The 22,079-nt window shown below is 50.4% G+C and overlaps 1 protein-coding gene across 3 annotated transcripts in view; it reads right to left on the bottom strand.

The window, feature by feature from the left end:
• The window catches only part of LRRTM4 (leucine rich repeat transmembrane neuronal 4), a 226,024-nt gene that overhangs the window by 159,505 nt on the left and 44,440 nt on the right, over positions 1–22,079 (bottom strand). The gene's annotated exons all lie outside the window — the stretch shown is intronic.

The following is a 22,079-nucleotide window of genomic DNA, read 5'->3' on the forward strand; positions in this document are numbered from 1 at the left end:
GGCACTCACAGATTGGTTTAGAGTGGAAAGCCACTGTTCAATATAGGTGATAGGCATTGGGGAAAAACTATAAACATTTAATAGGTAATGTGTGATATAAAAGATGGCACCAGCCCCTTGGGAGACAGAGACAGAGACGGAGACGGAGACGGAGACGGAGGGAGACGCAGAGGGAGAAGAAATCAGGGACAATGTCAGGGAGTCTGTGTGCCTTGAGAGAACGTGCAATAAACTGCCTTGAGACCAGACGACTGAAGACTGCTGAGTCTTTCTTTGGAGGCATGGGTTGGAGGAGAGACTTTACCAGCACCCGGGGTCACCCCAATCCAGGGGTGACTCCGACACACATCTGGCTCCAGGATGACCCAGCACATCTGGCTCCAGGGACCTCCTCTCCCTTTGCTCTCTCCTGGCCCAAGAGCCCAAACGGAGCCAATTCCCAGCCCAGCTGCAGCCCCACAGCCCAAACCCCTTCATCGGGGTCCAGCACCGAGGCTCTTACTCTGCAAGTCAATGGACAAACACACAAAGAGAGGAAAAATGTGGAATTTTTAAAACTTAAAGGGTCTCTGATGGGACAATTCAGGAACAGATTGTCAGGAAGGTAAAATCCTCCCAAGTTCTTTTCCTGCTAAGGGAAGGGAAGGGAAGGGAAGGAAGGGAAGGGAAGGGAAGGGAAGGGAAGGGAAGGGAAGGGAAGGGAAGGGAAGGGAGGGAAGGGAAGGGAAGGGAAGGAAGGGAAGGGAAGGGAAGGGAAGGGAAGGAAGGGAAGGGAAGGGAAGGGAAGGGAAGGGAAGGAAGGGAAGGGAAGGGAAGGAAGGGAAGGGAAGGGAAGGAAGGGAAGGGAAGGGAAGGGAAGGGAAGGGAAGGGAAGGGAAGGAAGGGAAGGGAAGGGAAGGGAAGGGAAGGGAAGGGAAGGGAAGGGAAGGGAATCTTTCAGCCACCAGAAGCACCTGGTGATCCAGAGCTTTCCAGGAATGCTCTGGGCCAGCATTCCATGGGAAATCCTCTCTCTGCAGCATAATGCACACATCAAACCTCCTGAGACAGGGAAGAAAATGTTCCCTTTTCTATGTGAAAATTTGTATTTATCCTGCTCTTCTAGGAAGGAGAGGCGAATTCTTCAGACTCGGTGATGTTTATAGCTGGAATTTGGTTGGAGTCAGAATTTTAGCATCTTTCCTTGAGGGTTTTCAGGGAGAAGGGGGCAGGCAGTGACCTCTGACTCCAAAAATAAACAGAAATTATGACAATTTTACACTTCAGGTGCCACACGAAGGAACCTGGGGGCTGTAGCACCATTTCTGAGCAGGAAAATGGGAATTGCAATGAACTGAGCAGCACTGATGGGCTGGAGATAGAACTGAGTTTTCCAAGGCTGGGTTTTCCAATTCCTGCTCCAGTCAGACACAGCCTCGGAGCAAACCAAGTTGTTTTCCCTGGAAAATGGGTTATTATTTTCCCATCATCTCCCAGGTGCTCAAACACTCCAAGTTTTGATGTTATGAAGATATTTGCATTCCATCCCAATCCCATCTGGCTGCGATTTCCCCGCTCCCTCACCTGTGCGGGATCTGTCTCCCATGGAAACATCGCTCAGAAGATCATGGAAACGACTCCCCAGACTCCCTGGGTTCCAGTAATTTCAGGCGGGAGCAAAAAGGAGTTGCCTGAGGAGACGAAAGTCCTACAAATGCAAAAACCTCCCTCCTTTCCCAGCCCCTCTAGGGACACCTCCTCTGTCCCAGGTCTGTGACAGGGTCACAGGGTGGCCTCGGGAAATTGGGGTTTTCTGTTGTGGTTTGTGCTGCAAAAGCCCTAAAACTGCCTTGACTTGCACTGAAACCCTGTTCAAGGGTTGTTTATTTATTTTATTCACCATCCTCACTCAAGACACAGCTCCCCAGATTAATTTTGCTCATTTTCCTTAATTTGCTTCATTTTGCTCCCCAAATTCCTACTTTTAGTATTAAAATAGTATTAATTATTATCAACCCTTAGTCTGAAATGAGCATTTTTACCGTTTTTATGAACGCTGTTTCTCTGTTATCTCTGTGTGTTGGTCAGGGCAACTATTCCAGCTCAGCTGTTACGCCCAAATCCTGCCCAAATCCCGGCTTTCCTGCCCAAATCCTTCCTGCAGGTCCACCCCGAGCCTCCTGTGCCGTTTCTCTGCTCTGTGCCCCGGCTGCAGCTCCCTCCCAGAAGGATGGGAGCCTCCCCCGAGTTCCCAGCGTGACCCAGGGACGCCGTGCCACCCTCCCCAGGCAGACACCTTCCACCAGTCCGTCTGGAACGTCCCTTTCCCCCCATTTCTCGGGATAACCCCAGGACAGGATTCCCCTGATTCATTTCCATGAAAATCCCATCACACCTCACTCAACTTTCACCACCCAAAACCCACTGGGCTCGCTCAGGATCTCGGGACAGCCCTAAAATTCAACGTAACCCTAAACCCTGCCTTGAAGAGGAACAGCTTCCCTCAGCTGCTCCCTGAAAACTCAGGATTCCCCTAAGAAATCTTCACTTTTCAAAAGACTTCCTGAAACTTTGCTGTGTGAAAAGCACTTTGAACTCCCCAGCTGGAAGGTCCTGGGAGGATTTCTGCCATCCCTGTCTCCTTGCAGAAGCTGATTAGGTGACATTAATACCTTGCAAAGAATCTTCCCCCCCCCCCCAAAGCTTCTCTGCGCTGCCAGAAAGTGCCAACGTCAAGCATTTCATTTTCCCACTAATAACGTTTCCCTATTACGGCTTCAAAAAAGAAATCCCAATCTGTTTAGCACTTGCTGCATTTCAGGCCTCCCATCACTCCTCTGCTTCTCATGTGTGAAGAGGGAAAGGGGAAAAAAAAAAAAAATTCCATGGAGTCACCTTGAGAATGTGTTTGAAATTTGGGAGAGTGCAAATTAAAGTGAGGGATGGGAGGGGCTGTGAAGGTGCCACGTTTTTTAGGGTGGCCATCCAATCAATCAGCAATCAAGGGAGATTAAATTATCGCTGGGGGAAGTGGCTTTGTTCTGTTTATCTTCCCAAGGATCCTGCACTTAACCTTCCCCGGAGGGCTGTACTCGCCTGGAGCTGGGCTGCTGTCTCATCAGGGAGGGCTGAGCAATAATCAGAATTTCCCGATGGACAGTTCTGCTGCCGGGAGATTTACAGCAGCCCAGATGGCCGAGAGTGCCACAAAGATGCCAGCACTTGACAGCCCTGCAGAGTAAATTTAAGCTTTCCCTCGGTGACCTGGTGCAGATCCCTGAGAGGGATTATGGGGATAATTACCGGGATAATTATCGGGATAATTACTGGCATCTTGGGCATGTTTTGTAAACCCCCTGCGAAAGCCCCCAGGGCTCTGCGTGAGCCACCTCGGGGACAGGGGCTGCTCTTGTGGCAAACGATTTGGCAAAGAGGGCGACATTCCCAAGGAATGTTGGGTTTTGAGGCACAGGTCAGAGCTCAGGGCCGGTGCAGGTGGTTGGGATGGTGAGGTCACCCCCAGTCCCATTTTCCTCAACACAATCCAGCCTTTGCCTGGACCTGCTGCTCCTCCCGAGGCTGAGCCGCAGCCTGGGCTCCCAGTGCTGGGGCATTCCCTGGAATTATCGATGCCTTTGCGTTTATTGGACTGCTGATCTCGTTAAAGCGATGACCTGCCTTAATGAGAGCTCTTCTTGGGTTCAGGCTCCCAGGGAAGCAGCAGATGTGGATCCTGTGGATCCTCCTGCTGGAAGGGACTGGGAGGGACTGGGCTTGGAGCCCCCCTGCTCCTCTCAGGCCCTTGTCCCACCACACAGCTCCTGCTAACCCAGAGTTTTTGGGAAGCTGCTGACACCTTGGTGACTGCAGGGATGTTGGGAAGCAGTTTAAGGCCTCCAGGCACGGAATGATGGAATGGTTTGGGTTGGAAAGGACCTCAAAGCCCACCCAGTGCCACCCCTGCCATGGCAGGGACCCCTCCCACTGTCCCAGGGGGCTCCAGCCTGGCCTTGGGCACTGCCAGGGATCCAGGGCAGCCACAGCTGCTCTGGGAATTCCATCCCAGCCTCATTCCAACTGCTGTGCAAGGATTTCATCCCACTTCACTTTGTCCAGCTGGCTCAAACACAAAACCTCAACAGAAACAACACAAAATATGAATTAAATATCCCCTCATTTGTTAAGAAAACACTTTTCTGCTAATATTCCACCTCCTCTGCTCCCAAGGTGCCGACTCTGGTTTCCAGCTAGAACACTTCATATCCTCCTACAAGGGAAAATATTCTCATCTCCGAATTGGTGCCACTTTTTTTTTTCCTGTCCCAGGGCAGTTTCTCCTCCATGGGGGACAGAAAAAGGGAATCCGGAGCAGCATGGGCTCCACGGCAGCCCCCTGCCCCGGAGGTGCTCCCTGTCCTCTCGCGGAGCCAGCACAGCCCCATCCCCGCGGTCAGAGTGGCACGGTCAGAGCCTGGGAAGCAGCAGGCAGCTCCTCGTGCTCCACCTCAGATCAGCCCTTTCGGAATGAGCCTTCTCATCTCCCCTCGCCGCTCAAAGCAGACGGCTTTGGTAAAATCCCGCTTCCCGTGGGGGCTCCCATTCCGCTGCCCCAGCAGTGAGCCCGGCACAGCGCCGAGCTTCTTTCATTAGGGCACTCCCAGGATGGAAAAATATTGCCATTGTTAGGCACCGAGGTGTCTCTTAACAGCAACAACCAACCTGGAATCTGCACTTTAAAAGGAGCAAATGAACAAAAGGCTACGAAAATGGTGAAGTTGCTCTGAAGTGCCGAGTGCTGCAGGATGCGCAGGAAATGCTCAGCTCGGGAAATATTCCATGGTTTTTCCCTTTGCAGGGGGAGTTTGGGGATTTCTAACTCCATCCCGTGTCAACAGGCAAAGATCTAGAGGGGGTTTGGGCTGTTTTTAATAAAATTCAGGAGTTTGGGGAGGGAAAGGTCACTTTTTTCTGGGATGCTTCTCCTGCCCCGACAGCCCCAACCCAAATGAATGGAGAAGGGATTGGCAAACCCTGGGAATTCCCAGTGCCACCGCAGGGCATTCCAGCAATCCAAACCCTGGGAATTCTCAGTGCCATCCCAGGGCATTCCAGCAATCCAAACCCTGGAATTCCCAGTGCCATCCCAGGGCATTCCAGCAATCCAAACCCTGGGAATTCCCAGTGCCATCGCAGGGCATTCCAGCAATCCAAACCCTGGGAATTCCCAGTGCCATCCCAGGGCATTCCAGCAATCCAAACCCTGGGAATTCCCAGTGCCACCGCAGGGCATTCCAGCAATCCAAACCCTGGGAATTCTCAGTGCCATCCCAGGGCATTCCAGCAATCCAAACCCTGGAATTCCCAGTGCCACTGCAGGGCATTCCAACAATCCAAACCCTGGAATTCCCAGGGCATCCCAACTATCAGCTCCACGTGCAGAAAACACCAGTCCAGAGCAATTTCTGTCCTTTGCTGGGAATTCTGGTGGGATTTGATGCACCTGTCCAACCAGGCAGCTTTGAGGGTTAAATTTCCTCATTCGTGTGTTTTTGTGGTTATTTGTTGGGCAATTAAAGCCTCCAGAGAACAAGAACTCCTGGAATTATATCCTGGACACAACTGGAGAGTCCCTGTTTGGGAGGATTTGGAATTGCAGCCAGCCAGGAAACTCAAATTATGAGAAAAGCAGTTTTTCCATAGATTTACACTTCTCATGACTCATTACTCAGAGGGGCACCTTTAATTGTCCCAGCCACGTGTTAATGAACCACAGCAGAAGATTTGAATACTCCTCCTCTTTCCAAGTCTCTATTTGGGTAAAACCCTGCCTGTTCCTCACCTTCTGCTCACCGTTTTATCCTCAGTTCGCTCCTCTGTCCGTGTTTGTTCTCGTGTTGGACGGGTTCAGTAACCAGATGGGATCATTTGAGGGGAGTATTTGTGCAGGGAGACACAAATTTGTCCATTTTGGGTTTTTTTTTTGGGTCAGGGCCACCTCTTTGATCTCTGCTTCTACAGCTTCTGCCACTGCAGGTGCTGGTGTCACCAGAATAATAATAATAAAAAAGGCAAATATACCAGTGCTTTTCCAAATCCACCTGGAGCTGCTGTACAAACCCAGTGTTTTCCACCACAACAGCCCGATTCTCCCATGTTTCCCATCTCCAGTGGACCCTCCTCGTGGAGCCTCCATTTCCATGGTAACTGAACTCAGCACAGTCTGCACTGCTCCCAGCACAGCCACAAACCATGGCAGCACAGGGATCCTGGGGCGCTCAGGTCGCTGCTTTCCACCCCAAATCCGCCACCTGCAATTTTCCAGCTGAAACTGGATTAAAACCAGTGCCTACACGGCTCCTTCCAAGGGATTTTTCCCACTTTGGAGTCAGGGATTGGGGTAAACACCCCAAAATTCATCAGTCTGCCCCAAGGTGCCCCAGGAGGATCCTCTGTGCCAGCTGCAGCCCTGGGTGGGAGGTGCTGCCCCTCTGACTCCCTGCATTCCTCCCCCGTATCGATTTCCTGGGCACAAACACTCCCAGCAATATGGAAGCAATTCCCATTTTCCCGCCCAGCCCTGTGCTGGGGAGGATCCCAAATTGTCCTGGAAGAGAGGCCCAGGAGCTTTCGTGCCCCGGCAGCCATTCCAGCTCCTCCTGAGCTGAGACAGGAATGGGAAATGCCTGAGGAGCCCTTCTCCCAAACACTGCCTCATTAAAAGTGTGTCCTCGTTAAAAGGGACAAATTTACCGTAAACAATCGCAGCCCTCAGCCGCAGCTGAGCAGAGCACGCAGTGTTTGCCCCCTGCTTCCCAGCGTGCCAGAACCTCGGGAATTTTAACTCAACCCCCTCTGCGGGCAGCTCCTTGCTCAGCACAGCCAGGGCTCCCGGGCAGAGCCCCGGCTCAGCTCACCTCTCCTTTGGTGTGAGCACAAAACATCCCAAACACCTGCTCTGACCAGCAGTGTCGGAACCCAAGGTGTCCCTCAGACACTCTTGGATGTTCCGGGTCCAGGGCAGAAGCCTCTGAGACCCTGGCAGGCAGCCAGAAACCGCTGTGGTTTTGAGTTCGACCCATGGAACAATTTACCAACTTTGCAGGAAGAACAAGAAATCACAAAAGTTTAGATATTATAATAGAAGTAATCACAAAGTGAAAGGAAGGATTTTTGAGTGCTGTACAGGGGGGTTTTAGGCCTTGTACAGAGGGGTCTGAGTTTTGTACATGGGGGTCAGAGGTTCTAAGATGGAGGGATTTGGGCGTGCCCTGTCCTCCTTCCTTCTCCTTCCTATCCCCCATGTTCTTGGTGATGTTGGCACTCACAGATTGGTTTAGAGTGGAAAGCCACTGTTCAATATAGGTGATAGGCACTGGGGAAAAACTATAAACATTTAATAGGTAATGTGTGATATAAAAGATGGCACCAGCCCCTTGGGAGACAGAGACAGAGACGGACGGAGACGGAGAGAGACGCAGAGGGAGAAAGAGTCAGAGAGAATGCCAGGGAGTCTGTGTGCCTTGAGATAACACACAATAAACTGCCTTGAGACCAGACAACTGAAGACTGCTGAGTCTTTCTTTGAAGGCACGGGTTGGAGGAGAGACTTTACCAGCACCCGGGGTCACCCCAATCTGGGGGAAGTCTCCGGCACAGCAGGAGCTCTGGATGGGGTTGGTGGACACTCCAGGGTGCGAGGAACGACTGCGCACTTTTTAAAATTTTGATGGTTTATTAAACTTTAACAAACAAATCCAGCAAAAGGACTAAATAAGGAAAATCGCAGCGCTGGAAGCCCCTGTGACTACCAACCACGTGCTCCTCTTCAGAATGGATGCTCCTCCTTTTTTACTTCTAGCTCCTCCTCAAGTCCCGTCAGTCGGCTCCTTCCCTGCTCCCCAGGGGTGGAGATCCCTTTCTGACAGCTCGCTCGGAGGTCAGGTGTTGCCACAGTAATTAAGTTAACCCTCCCCAGATGCCTGGGCTACCAAGGCCGGGCTGTGGTAGCAGTGCAAGGAGCAGGGTGTACTTCATACAACCCCACATCGACAGAACTTCTCTCACCGCACGCCGAACGTTCACCCTTCATTGTGGGCGCCACCATCTCAACACTCATCCATGACAAGTACTTCCAGACATTCCCTGTGCCCAGAGTACTCTGGCACTGGCAACACCACAGAGCACTCAGGTATCCAAGCAATCCCTGCACCTCCAGAAATTCCCTTTTCCTGTCTGCAGGATCTCCCAGCTCCACAAAATCCCTTGGGTGTGGCAGTCAGTGCACCGACACTGGGTCAAGGTGATGGCTTAGGATTTCAGCTTTTCTATTTTCCATCTGTTTGTAACCCTGCAGTTCTTTAGTGCAGAACTCTGAACTCCAAACTCACTGGGAGCTGCTGCTTCCCCATTTTGGGCAGACACAACAATTCCTCTCCAGGCTGGGAACCAAGGACACCTCACTGCCTCGGGGCCCAGAGATGGAAACAAAAGTGACCTGGGGGCAGCAAACTTGGGCTCAATGACTTCATCACCTGAAGCTGGAATTGGGAGATGAACCCCAATATGAAAATGGACCAAACTTACAAAAGTGTGAAACCCGTGAGCCGCCGTCCATTTTTGGGTGTAGCCCTGAGGGGCTTTGTCTGCCCTAAATGCACCTGAAGGCCCTTCAGTAAATAGAAATGCTTTTTATTCCCTGAATTTTGTCTGATTGCTTTTAGGTAGTCCCAAAAGGCATCAGAGGTGCTCGGAACTGCAGCACAACCTGCAGCAGCCCTTTGGGATTTATGGATTTTTTGCAGGATTTATCACCAGGCTTGCCATTATATCCAATCTTTCAAGAAAAATCAGACTTCAGAGTCAAGATCATCACAATTATTCCAAGGACATAACCTAATTCCAGCCCTCCTTAATTAGAGATTAACAAAAAAATTAACACCATCCCCACCTGATGGCCCTTTCCAAACCACAGGGACAAGACAGGATTTTCCATTTTCTATTTTCCTCATCCCAGTCAATATTTGCGCCAAACTCCTTCTCGTGAAATGAGAGCAGCCCTGAGCAGATGCTCGCGGGGATCCTGGACCTGCTGGAAAGCCCGGGAAGTTTCAAAGGCCAGTCTGCAGCAGAAACTCTGTAAACCAGAAAAACCCCATCGGATCTGCACAGACCACGTGCACGGAAGATAACCTGACAAGCACCACTCCATGCACGTTCAGGAGCCACCCCCTCATGATTTTTTATTTGTTTGGTCGTCTTATTTGAGGTTTTACCTCTTCAGATTTAAAAAAAAGGTCAAATAATATAAAAATCTACAGTTTTTAATTAAAAATCCTTAACATATTTCCCTGTTGCTGCTTCAAAATCCATCTCCCTCTCCCAGTACGGGTTTTTCTTCTGGGCTGGAAGACACAGCAGATGCTTCAGGGAAATATATCAGGATTTGGTTGTTTTGTGGTTTTTTTTCCCCTTCACTTTAAAATCCCTTTATTTTTTTCTTTTTTTTCTTTTTTCTTTTTTTTTTTTTTTTTCTTTGAGGATTAGGGATGTCAATGCAGGGTGGAGGAAAAGAGGAAATCTATGGAAAACCTCCCTTGCTTTTCTCATCGTTTGAGTTTCCCGGCTGGCTGCAATTCCAAATCCTCCCAAACAGGGACTCTCCAGTTGTGTCCAGCATATAATTCCAGGAGTTCTTGTTCTCTGGAGGCTTTAATTGTCCAACAAATAACAACAAAAACAGACGAAAGAGGAAATGTAACCCTCAAAGCAGCCTGAAATAATAAAGCAGCTGCTGAGGTGGATTAGCACCATCCAAAGAGCTGCCAACAGGAACATGCCACGCTAAGAGAGGCACTCAGGATAATCCCAGTTTCCCTCGAAAAACCCATCCAGAGATGAAAAAAATACCTTAAGGGGGAAAAAATTAACATGAGAAAGGCTTCAAGAGTGAGCTGTGCCACTTGATGCCATGCTAATTAGGGGACCCTTGGACAAATTCTGTGGTCTTTTGATTTGTTCTCAGGCACAAAAAGAACTCCAGTTGTTCCTTTTCCTCCTGATTTTTACTTTAAATGTTCATTTTCAGCTGCTCCAGCGTTGAGCTGGTTCATTTCCAGCTTGCCCTCTCTGGGCATTATCTGCTTTCTTTTTTCTGCAGTTGCCATAAAAAATAATGTGAGTCAGAAAAAAATAAAAATGGCCACATTTTATATCAGCCTCCAGTACAAAATAATTATAGCATTCCCTGCTGAGTGATGGGCTCACACAAAAGCCTGGAGGTTTAATCCCATCTATTTCCAGGAGCTGCCAACAACAGGTGCTGCTGTGTCCACCTCCAGCATTCCAGGGGTTCCGGCACTGCCGTCACTTCCCATGGCCTGGAAGGACTGGTGGCCACCAGGGAGTCCTGAAAGCATCAACGTTTTAATGCTGCAGCTCATTTAACTACAGGAGTCAGTGAGGAAAAGCAGGAGAGGCTGCTCCCCAGCACCAGGGAAACCTCTGGGATTTGGTCCCTGAATAATGACTGCTTTTGTTTTTCACACAAACCCAGAAAGAAACAGGTGCGGGTCAATAGTTTATAGAATTATGGGATCCTGCAGTGGTTTGGGTGGGGAGGGACCTCAAAGCCCACCCAGTGTCACCCCTGCCATGGCTGGGACACCTCCCACTGCCCCAGGCTGCTCCAGCCTGGCCCTGGGCACTGCCAGGGATCCAGGGCAGCCACAGCTGCTCTGGGAATTCCATCCCAGCCTCTCCCCACCCTCCCAGGGTTAATTCCTTCCCAAAAGGGGGACCCTTCCCTTACAGCTCTGCAGCTCCTAGCGTCCCCTCCCAAAGCAGGACAGGCAGGATGTGGAGTGAGGAACATCCCCGCTTCCAGCAGGAGCTGCTGGTCCTGCAGCAGCTCCAGCAAGCGCAGAAATCCCACATTTCCCGTGCCCGGAGTCCCCCGCCGTGGCTCTGGATGAAACGAGCCCCACGGCCCAGGCCAGCCCCTCCTCAGGCCCCTTCACCCCCCCGCAGCAGTTCTGAAACAGGGGGGACATTCCAAACCTCCCCTCCCTCTTTGCTGCCTCCTTCACTCTCCGTGCCTCGCCCTCCCAGCCTGGCGTTCCCAGCAGGAGCACAAACATCCCTGGGAGCTTCCCAGGCGAGACACGCCCGCCACCAGCTCCTGCAGAGCCCCTGCCTCCCACCCCAACTCCTCTTTAAGGGAGAAGAGAGGATTGCTGGAACTTTAACCTCCTTAAACCATCCCGACTTTTCTGGGCCCTTTCCCTCTTGTCAGCATCGCATTCCCTGCACATTCCCTGTCTGAGCAGGGAATTTTCAGCGAGACGGACAAACCAGGTTTTTGTGCAAGTTTTATGCATATCTGAGTTTTCTCCCCCACCCGAAAAGCCTTCATTCTTCTCCTGAAAGCTCTGCCAAACTTAGGTGCTATTTCTGGTGAGCAATTAGCAAAAGAATCAGTCCCAAAAATACTGCCGTTACCAGGCAGCAGGCTTTGGGAGGGGAAAAAAACCAAGGGAAAGGAAAAAAAAAAAAAAAAAAAAAAAAAAAGGAACACATGGTGGAGCCCAATGGCATCTGATATTCCTGGGGAGCATGAGCAGGGTTTCACATCCCAGGCTGGGCTTTAATTGGAGAATCCTCTTTAATTGGGGGCTCTTTTCCCTCTGCCCCATGCTCCCGTCTCGCCACGTTCTCAGAGCTGTCCCACTCCACTCCCTGGCACATCCAGCCACCTGCACCTGCCACCAGCTGAGCCCTGGGGTGATGGAATGTCTCCTCCTAAAGTTCAGCTGCCTGTCTGAGCCTGCCCTGATGAGAGGGGTGGGAATTCTCTCCCAGCTCCAAGGCACAAGGACGGCCCGTCACTGTCACTGTCACAGCACTTCACGGCCAAAATAATCATTATTATCCCCACTTCAGAAGGGTTTCTGAAGGAATATCATCTCCCAGGCAAGGTCAGGGGCTCAGACATCCCAGATACCTAAAGAGAAGGGTTTCTGAAGGAGTAGAATCACCCATGTGGGATCAGGGGCTCAGACATCCCAGATCCCTGAGGAGAAGGGTTTCTGAAGGAATGAAATCACCCAGGCGAGGTCAGGGGCTCAGACTCCCCAGATCCCTGAGGAGAAGGGTTTCTGAAGGAATATCAGAAATATCCATTATTTCCATTATGGGGGAGGTCAGGGGCTCAGACACCCCGGATCCCTGAATTCCATCACCCATCCATCCCGAGGAGGAGGGATGGCACTTGGAACGCTGTGCTGGCTGCAGCCAGCCCTCATTCCAGGGAGCACTGTCAGAGCTGACAATAAACCTGTCCCTGGGAGGTTGCCCTGGAGACCCGGGAGCCCCTGGGAGCTGGGCTGGGATGTGTAGGATGCAGGAAGGCAGAGCAGCCCAGCCCTGCTCCCTCCCCTGACAGCTCGGGGTCACTGCTCTGTCTGAGGCCACACCAGGCGAAAATTCCAGTGGCACCAGTGCCCCTTTCCAGTGGCACCAGTGCCTCTCTCCAGTGTCACCATGAATCTCTCCAGTGGCACCATGACTCTCTCCAGTGGCACCAGTGCCTCTCTCCAGTGGCACCATGACTCTCTCCAGTGGCACCATGAGTCTCTCCAGTGTCACCATGACTCTCTCCAGTGGCACCATGAGTCTCTCCAGTGGCACCATGACTCTCTCCAGTGGCACCATGAGTCTCTCCAGTGGCACCAGTGCCTCTCTCCAGTGGCACCATGACTCTCTCCAGTGTCACCATGACTCTCTCCAGTGGCACCATGAGTCTCTCCAGTGGCACCATGACTCTCTCCAGTGGCACCATGAGTCTCTCCAGTGGCACCAGTGCCTCTCTCCAGTGGCACCAGTGCCTCTCTCCAGTGGCACCATGAATCTCTCCAGTGTCACCATGACTCTCTCCAGTGGCACCATGAGTCTCTCCAGTGGCACCAGTGCCTCTCTCCAGTGGCACCAGTGCCTCTCTCCAGTGGCACCATGAGTCTCTCCAGTGGCACCATGAGTCTCTCCAGTGGCACCATGACTCTCTCCAGTGGCACCATGAGTCTCTCCAGTGTCACCATGAGTCTCTCCAGTGGCACCAGTGCCTCTCTCCAGTGGCACCAGTGCCCCTTTCCAGTGGCACCATGACTCTCTCCAGTGGCACCATGACTCTCTCCAGTGCCATTCTGGCAATCAGGGAGCTCGGGAGCTGCCTGGATCCTGCCTCGGTTGTGCCAGAGAGGAGCACGGATAGCTGGTTCCATCTCCTTCACTTTACATCCTTTCAACACCCAAAAAACTCTCCTTGCCTTCTCTGGCAGTGACCTACTTAATTATTGCAAACGGGGCCCGGAGTCTGGCAGAGCCTCCCACGTTCACACCCAGCCCCACAGCACCCTTTCACCTCAGGAAGGAATTCAAGCAGCCCCAGCCCCTCCAGAGCACCTCCTGTGCTCAGAGGTGTTGGATTGCACTCCCAGCACCTGGGTAAATGATGATGGAGCTGGAAAGGGAGGATAAATTGATAAATGAAGGATATAAATCAACTTCTTTCAAGTAAACTCATACGGTGACACCACATAATACCAGAGTTATTCTGTAGGAAAACCTAAAAGCATCATGATGCAGAGAGAACTCACTGGAGAAATATCAGACATAGAGATAACACAGAGATAATTCGTGTAGGATCCACTCTTAGCTCCACAATTGGAAAAAATAAAGTGGTGGATTCTGCCTTGACCTCTTGGTCTCAGCAGTGAACCAGCTGGGAAAGGGAAGGAATTAACCTTGGTGCTTTTTAGGGATTTTTTTTAAAAGGATTAATTCCTTGAGAGTGGGTTCACAGAAAGCCATCAGTGCTTAATCAAGGGGCTGGAACCTGTGACACGGAGCAGGGAGTGGCAGAGGGAAGTTCATCAGGATTGTCACCTGGCCACGGAATCCACGGGAAACAGGCCAGGTGAGGAGGCCCTGGCTTTGCAAAGGTGGCTCCTGGGCAGCTGCAGGCGCTGGTTCCTTCTTGACATGAACATCAGGAGGTGACTTTTCCTGGCCTGAGGGTCTGATCACATCCACCCACGGGATCAGAGCTCGGAGTGGCCCAGGGATCTCATTCCAGCACTCCCACGTGGCTCAGAGTGCCCAGCAAACATTTCAGTGCAGGTCCTCCTCCTGCCACCTGCCTTGTCACTGCCACCTGCCCTATCTAAATGCTCCTCAGGGTCAATCAAACCACTCAAGGGTGAAGGATGGAACAGTGCCAGTTAGCCAAGCAAGGTATTAAATCATCAATGATTAATTGATACTAAATCACCAATCATTAAAGCTGAGACAAGGAATGATGGAGAGCGGGGCCTACAGAACCTCAGGGGGAAAGAAGTGGTATGGGATGGTGGGATACGATCCAGGATAAATAATCCTGCACAGAACAGGGCAGAGGAACAAAGAACTTCCTTGGATCAGGCCATAACTTTCCCTGGACAATGTCTAAAAGTGAGCAGGAAACTGGTTTTAACCTGTTATGACACCCAAACAGACACTGCAGGAATTTCAGTGATGTCCCAGGGGTGGGTACCCAGTAACCCCTTTGGTGACTCTCTGGGGGCTCTTCCACACCCCAAATCCTGACAGAGCCCCTGGCTCTGCCCCAGGACAGGTTTGTGTTGCAGCCACAGCCCGAAAAAAGCAGTTTTATTGTTTTATATTGAAGTGCAGAGTGAGCTGACACAGGGAAATATTCCCAGGACAAACAGAGCCTCTCCTAAGAAGGTTCTTGCAGAACTTTGGGGTTAAAATCTCGGGTTTTCTGTCTGGTTGGGAGCATGAAGCATTTCCAGCACACAATTCAGGAAAAACAGGATTGTGCCTCCGTGTCTGCCCAGAGCTCAAGAGACTGGATCCTCCTCTGGGAACTCAGAGTGCTGCGGTCTGAATGAGTATCAGGAGAGAGACCAGCGCACATCTCCAACCGCCTGCTGCTGGTCTTGGCCTTTGGCTCATCCTGGCATTCCCCAGCTTGAAATGTATCCATAATTAGCGTGATTGGCGACTGATTAACACCACGTTTAATCACGGGTTTCAACTGCAGGGAGCTCAGGAGAGTTTCCAAAGAGCTGCACCAGCAGAGAACACCCAGAGATCTCCAAAACCCGGTGGAAAAGATGCCCAGAACTCCCCAGAACTGGGGCCACCACAAGAGACCCCAGCCAGTCTTAACCTCCAGGACTGAACCCCTTCAGATCCTCCTCACGTTTCCAGCCATTCATCCGGAGGAATTGTTCCCAAACTTGGGAGCTTAGTAGAAATGGGAGCCACAGAGACTTTTCCAACGCCATCAGGTGGAATTGGCTCGGCCGAGCCACTGCACGTGGACTGCAGAGATTTTTCCTCCATGGAAAGCAGAGGGCGGGGAGAGGCAGAGCCTGGGATTTGCCAGGCAGTGTAATTTTAGTTGTTTTGCTGGAGAAGGGGGGGCTGGGGGGAAATAGAATTAATTTAAAGGCTGGTATTTTAGGCTGCATTGCTGCGCAGGAATCTGAGTGCAGCCCTCTAAAAATAAGCTTGTGCAGAAGAAATGAAAAGAACAAAAAGCGAGGTTGGAGGTGTGCTGGAGTGACTAACGCTCTGTAATAAGTGAGCAGCTCAGTGCTTGCCCTCGGAGTGTGTCGGGGCGGTATTTTTGAGAGCCCAAAACCAGCAATTCCTCTGGGGCTCAAAACCGGCTTTTGTTCGGGTGTTTTACCTTATTTCTGTTGCCAGCGTCACGGTGAGCACAAATTACTGTTGTATTATCCCACATCCATCCAGGAGTCCTGGCTCAGAGCCCTGCAAACATTTATTTAATGAATCCAATCGACACCCCTGGAGCCTGGGGGCACTGGAAGGTTCTTCAGTGCGAGGTGCTCCTGCCCATGGCAGGGCTGGCACTGGATGGGATTTAAGGCCCCTCCAAGCCAAACCACTCTGGAGTTCCATGGTTCCATTCTACACCACTCCGTTCCGTGCATCCCAGCCGTACATTTTGAGGAACTCCAGGAGTTCACACCCCTCAGGAAGAACTCCAGGCTTTTCATCCCCAGCTGAGTGATTGATAAAAATCTGTATTTCCAGGGGGTGTGTGAGTTCCTCTTCTGGCAGTGACATTTAGCGTGACACAAACTGCTCGGCTTTCCCTGGAGTGAGCTCTTGCCCAAAAAATTCGGGAGAGGAGTGGCTCTGAGCTCTTGGACTTGACTTTAAGGTCTGGGGTCAGAGTAGAGAAAATGAGTCTGAACACCAGAGAGGAGCACAGGAGCTCTGGAGCAGGGCAGGTGTGAATCCCAAAGCGCAGGTATCGTTAATGAGGGAGGTAATTCCAACACTTCTCAACATTTCCAACCAGTCTTGGACCACTTGTATTCCTCCCTGACTTTTCGAGAGTCCACAATAAATTTTCCAATGCAGTTTCAAAACACAGCAGTTTTCCCCAGTTCTCTGGGATTCTTCTCCTTCCACACCAGGCACGTTGCTGCCGATGCTCCCGAAGAATTTGTGATGCTACAGATGTCCAGAGGCGCAAGGGGACAGACCCAGCCATGACATAAACACAGCAAACCCAGATTCCTGTTGTTGTTTTGTTGTTATTATTGTTATTATTTTTATACTAATTGTTTTCATGCTTTCTCTTCACACCTTATCCCAAGGGCAGAATTGGCCTGAACAGCCAAGCCCCACAATATAAAATTGAGCACTTTTGGGGAAGATGGAACAGGAAAGCCTTATAAATATGATTGCCTGGCAAAAGATTTTGAGAATATAGAAACTATAAGCGAGATTGAAATGAAAGCAAGCTTTGAGATAGCAAGCCTTGGCTACTGAACAACTGGAAAACAATGGCATGGCCGGCTGAAGGCAATCCCCTTTTGGTTAAACAACACCCTCTGCTTGCAGACAGCTCCAAGGGGCAGAGCAGACCCTGCCAGCTTGGCAGAAGGGGTCCAAAGAGTAGTTTTTAGGGCTTAAAATGTAACATGGTAATGTCATGATTCTCACAGGCTCTATGTAAATGCTGTAAGATTTGTATCTTGTGCCAGATTAGTTGTGGCAAGCACATTTCTCTCTCTCTCAGGATTTTTTATTGAGGTGCACAGAGAGAAATGAAAGCGAAAACAATTTCTATTTCTGCTCCTTGTTTTTCTCTTGTAGAATGTGTTTGGAGAATTGTTTACCCAGAGTGAGCGCTTGGTTGGATCGTGGTGGATTGTTTGGGCCTGACAGCCAGTCGGATCCACCTGTGTCTGGGCTCTGGAGAACAGGGTCACGAGTTGTGAGTGAGTGAGATATGATAGTCAGAGAAAGTAGCATGTAGTATTTAGTATCCTCTTTTATATAGCATATTAATGTAATATAACATAATTATAATAAAGCAATCATTTAGCCTTCTGAAATGGAGTTAGACATCATCATTCTTCCCATTGGGTTCGCCAACATCTACAACAATTAGTTGGTGAAAATTGAAATGTTCAGCACAGAAGAAGATTTGCTGTATTGTAACGAGAACTTCTCTCTCGTGCTCTCCTGCCCTCTTGCTCTTTCAGCTCTCTCTTTCGGCCTGCTCCGAGCTGTGGCTGGCAGCTCCCAGCAGGGCCCTGCACCCAGGCCCTTGGAATAAACCGCAGGTTCCAAGGCCTGGCTGCAGAGATCTCCTGCCCACCCTCGCTCCTGCTTGGCTGGGTAATGAACTGGCCACTCAGGAAACTGGTCAGGGTTTGTCCCAGACAGACCCAGTCATTTCCTTAAGTGCAAGGCGCTCAAGCCAACTCTTTAACAATTCTGGGCGTGTTTCTGGTTGTAAGTGGACAGCAATCAATCGAATTTGGGCCATTTCCTGCCTGTGTCTTGGACTCTTCTTCATAAGGAAAGAGAATTATCAAGCCCTTCCCTGCAAAGCTCTCTGGGCCTCACCACCAGTAATAATTATTTCCATTAAATGCTTGGAACCTGCAGACAGAGCAGTTTTGAGCTGTGTGACAGAGCTTTGGCAGCCCTGAGGAGCTGAGGATTGCAGTGCTGGGGGCTTCATGGGCCCACAGCAGGACTGGGAACAAAATAATGTAAAAACTGAGGTGCCAGGTTGGGACTCGACGAAATCCCGGCTTCAGGTACCCCAGGGCTCCCTGAGGAGGAGCAATCCCAGCACACAGTCATGGAAACGAAGCTGGAAAATCCCTCTGAGATGATCACACCCACCGGCCCAGCACCATCACGGCCGCCACTCAACCACGTCCCCAAATCCACACGGGTTCTGAACAATTCCAGGGAAGGGGACTCACCACTTCCAATGCTTTACAGTCCTTCCTGTGACAAACCTTTCCCTACGACCTGACCTAAAGCTCCCTGGCTCAGCTGTGGCTGCTCCCTCCGCGCTGCCCCTGGTCCAAGTGGGCAGCAGGCAGAGCTGCAGGAGCGAGGAGGGGACAAGGGGCAGAGGGCAGCCACGTTCCCAGCTGGACACTCTTCCACCCAAAGTGGCGTTGCTGCTCCTCCTTGTTCTGCAACCCGCAGTGAAAACGACGTGTTGGCTTCTCCCATTTTGTATCTGGAACCCAAATTAAGCCTTTTCTTTACCCCAGCATTGTCATAAGCAACTAAAACTGCAAAAATGCACTTATTTTATTCCACAGTGCTGTACAATTATTGACAAAAGCTCTTTGATTTACTGGCAGAGAAGAGGGAGATTGTGCCCAGTCCAAGCCAAATGCAGGTTTTTTCCAGTCTCTGGCTTGCCCACCAACCCTTTGGCACAGTTTGTTCTAGAAAGTTCAATGCTGCTGCGGGTGGAGAGGGATCTCAGGATTTCTCCTCCAGGAGCAGAGTCAGCACTGTGCAAAAACTGAGAGGAGACTGGTCCAGTTCAGCTGGGAGTCACCAGATGATGAGAAAGCAGCAAAAACATGTTGTGGGAAGAGCAGAACTGAGCAGAACCTGTGCCCTGGTAAAGGTGATTTTTGGGAGGGCTCGTGGTGACCTTCTGCTTTTCCAGGAGCCTCCTACTGCACTTTTGTCCTCACCTGGGAGCAGTTTAAAATTGCATTTACAGCCACTGCCCCTCAGAGTCTGCACTTCTGTTTATACCTGAAAACCCCTCCTTTCGCAGCTCTCGGGAGCTGAGGAGTTAATCCAGCTCAGCGATTCCCAGACATTCCCAGAGAAACTCTGCCCTGGGGGGCTGCACCAGGGCAGGGAGAGCAAGGCGAGCTCAGAATCAGAAAGAATTTAAAAAGCTGCACTTTGGGACTCAGAGTTTTGGGAGCTCCCCCAGTCTGTCTTTGGTCACTTATTTAATTCTTTTATAGTTATTTACTGTTAGCATCAGTATTTTCAAATCCTTGGGTAAAAGGCATTGACGTGGTGTTAAAACGTTTCAAAAGAGGCAGCGGATGGGTGGGAGTGATCATTGTGATTATTTCTGTAGGTCCTGCCTGTGCCAAACCTGCCAGGTGAGCCCGATCCAGGTGAGTGAGGCACCAGGGCTGGTTAAACCACATTAACCCTCGAATAATCCCCTTTTAACTCAGCTGTTCACTGCTACGTTGATTTAAAATGCTTTGTTTCAGCCCATTTCATCTCCAGTTTGTCAGCAGGGAAGGTGGAAGGAGTGCAGAGAAGGGAGCAGGGAGAAAATGGAACTGAAACTCAACCCAGAGTTGTGCTTCTGTAAACCACGGTTGAGAAACCGCACCCAGCACAAAACACACCTCAAGTGGGTTAGAAACGGGTTTGGGTTTGGGTTCTTATTCTTCTGTGACACATCCTGACCTCCCAGACTTCAGGCTTGGTAACTCAGTTTACATCCTTGAGCTTAAGATTTTTCATCCCCACCAAAAACCCAGACCTCTTTGAATAATAACCCCAAATATCCTCATTAAGCTGCTCTTTGAAATACATTCCTTTTACTCCCTGGTGCTCTGGATCTCGAAGCTATCTCAGAGTCATGAGCTCCAAGGAATGACTTTATGTTACATAAGCTGAAAAAAACCCCACAGAAAGCTTTTGTTTTAAATGCTTCCTGTCAGCTCCTCGAAAGGTTCCATTATTCTTTGGGCTTTGAAGTGAAATTTGAGCTCTCTGGGATGCTTTTCCTGCCCTCCTTGATGAGCAGGGAGCTGTCCTTAATCCAGAGCATCCCAAGTTTCCTGTCAGCCCAGGAGCTGACGTCCCGTTTGTGTGAGACCTGACAAATTCTCATTTTTAAAGCAAATCAGAGCATGCAAAGCCTTTATGGAGCTGTCTGGACTTCATCCCCCCTCAGTGTTGTTGTCTAAATGATTGAACACAATTGCCATATGGAATTTGTTAAATATTCCACAGGCCAGGAGCGGGAGCTGTTCCCAGTGCTGAGCCGCCGTGGCAGACGAAGGTACAGCAAAGCCTCATATTTCATTTATTGCTGACTGGGAATGGCTTTGTGTGCTGGGCTGGAAACGAGCAAGTTCCCTCATTCCAAATCCACGCCTGAGCTCCAGTCACACACAACAACTCCCTTTCATTTTATTTTATTTATTTATTTATTTATTTAATTTTGGGAAGCCACAGCTGGTTTTATCCCCAGACATTGCCCCGCCTGCTGTTCCTGTGTTCCAGGGGGATGAGAAGGGATCACTCCCAGCCCTCCCTGAAGGGACAAATGCTCCAGCACTGGCACAACTGGGCACAAACTGGGGCAAGGGAGTAGAAAGAATTAACTTCAATAATCAGATTATTTCCCCCCAGGCACTGCCTCTGTCTGAAGCCAGACACAACTTCAGGTCCTGCCTTAAAAGCTCCAGGTAATTTATTTAAATAACTTAATGAGGAAAGGAAAAAAAAAATCCTCTTTGATGAAGGGTTTTGAAGAAGTCAGAAAGATTCCTGCAATCCCATTCCCTGATCACTCACAGGGAATTATCTCCTCAGCTTCTTTGGTGCCTCTGAGGAATCAGCAACAATTCCTGGGAGTGGCACAAACTCACAGGAGCTCAGGCTGTCCCTGTGCCACACCACGAGTGGCACAAATTCCCACAGCTCAGGCTGTCCCTGTGCCACACCACGAGTGGCACAAACTCACAGGAGCTCAGGCTGTCCCTGTGCCACCCCACGAGTGGCACAAACTCACAGGAGCTCAGGCTGTCCCTGTGTCACCCCACGAGTGGCACAAACTCACAGGAGCTCAGGCTGTCCCTGTGCCACACCAGGAGTGGCACAAACTCACAGGAGCTCAGGCTGTCCCTGTGCCACACCACGAGTGGCACAAACTCACAGGAGCTCAGGCTGTCCCTGTGCCACACCACGAGTGGCACAAATTTCCATGGGTTTGGGGTCCTTGCCCCCCTCAGCTCCCTCTGGCACCTGTGGGATGCCAGGGAAGCTGTCCTGGAGGGAATTTCCACGTTAATTCCCATTTTTCCACAGGAAGGAGTGCTTTATCCATAAACTGGACTTTCAAGCTGTCCTGGAGGGAATTTCCAGTTCAATTCCCATTTTTCCACAGGAAGGAGTGCTTTATCCATAAACTGGACTTTCAAGGGCCCCCACAGCAATCCTGCCCCTGCAATTTTGCATATTAAACATAGAATATGCCATGTAATATGTAGGATATCTGCTGGAATAGGTATCATTTCATATCTCTGTGATATAAATATAATTTCATGTGCATAATATATATATTCCTGTATCTTATGTATAAATATATTGGCTAAATGCAGGTATTTGCTCCACTGCCTCCTGTGCCTATAAATGCAACCAGGTCAGGAATCTCCCTGGGCATTTTCCCTCTGGATAGCCCTCTGAGTGGATTCCGGGACACAGCTCCTTGTGAAACCTCAATCCCCTTCCATTTCCAGAGGCAAATTTAAATCCACTTGGTTTTGCTCCCCTCTGCACCCCTTCAAACTCCGATATGCTTGTATGGGATCTCCTTCAAATCCTTGTTTTGCCAAGGGCTGCCTGGCTCCAGCTGGAGTTTGGGAGCCAAAATCAGATTAAAGCATCGAAGCGGGGCCCTGTGGGGATTTGTGTGCGGGGTCAGGGGCAGGTGAGGGCAGAAACCCTGCAAGGAAACTTTTCCAGCCCCG

Source organism: Vidua chalybeata, chromosome 28, assembly GCF_026979565.1.
Source record: "Vidua chalybeata isolate OUT-0048 chromosome 28, bVidCha1 merged haplotype, whole genome shotgun sequence".
Lineage (NCBI taxonomy): Eukaryota > Metazoa > Chordata > Aves > Passeriformes > Viduidae > Vidua > Vidua chalybeata.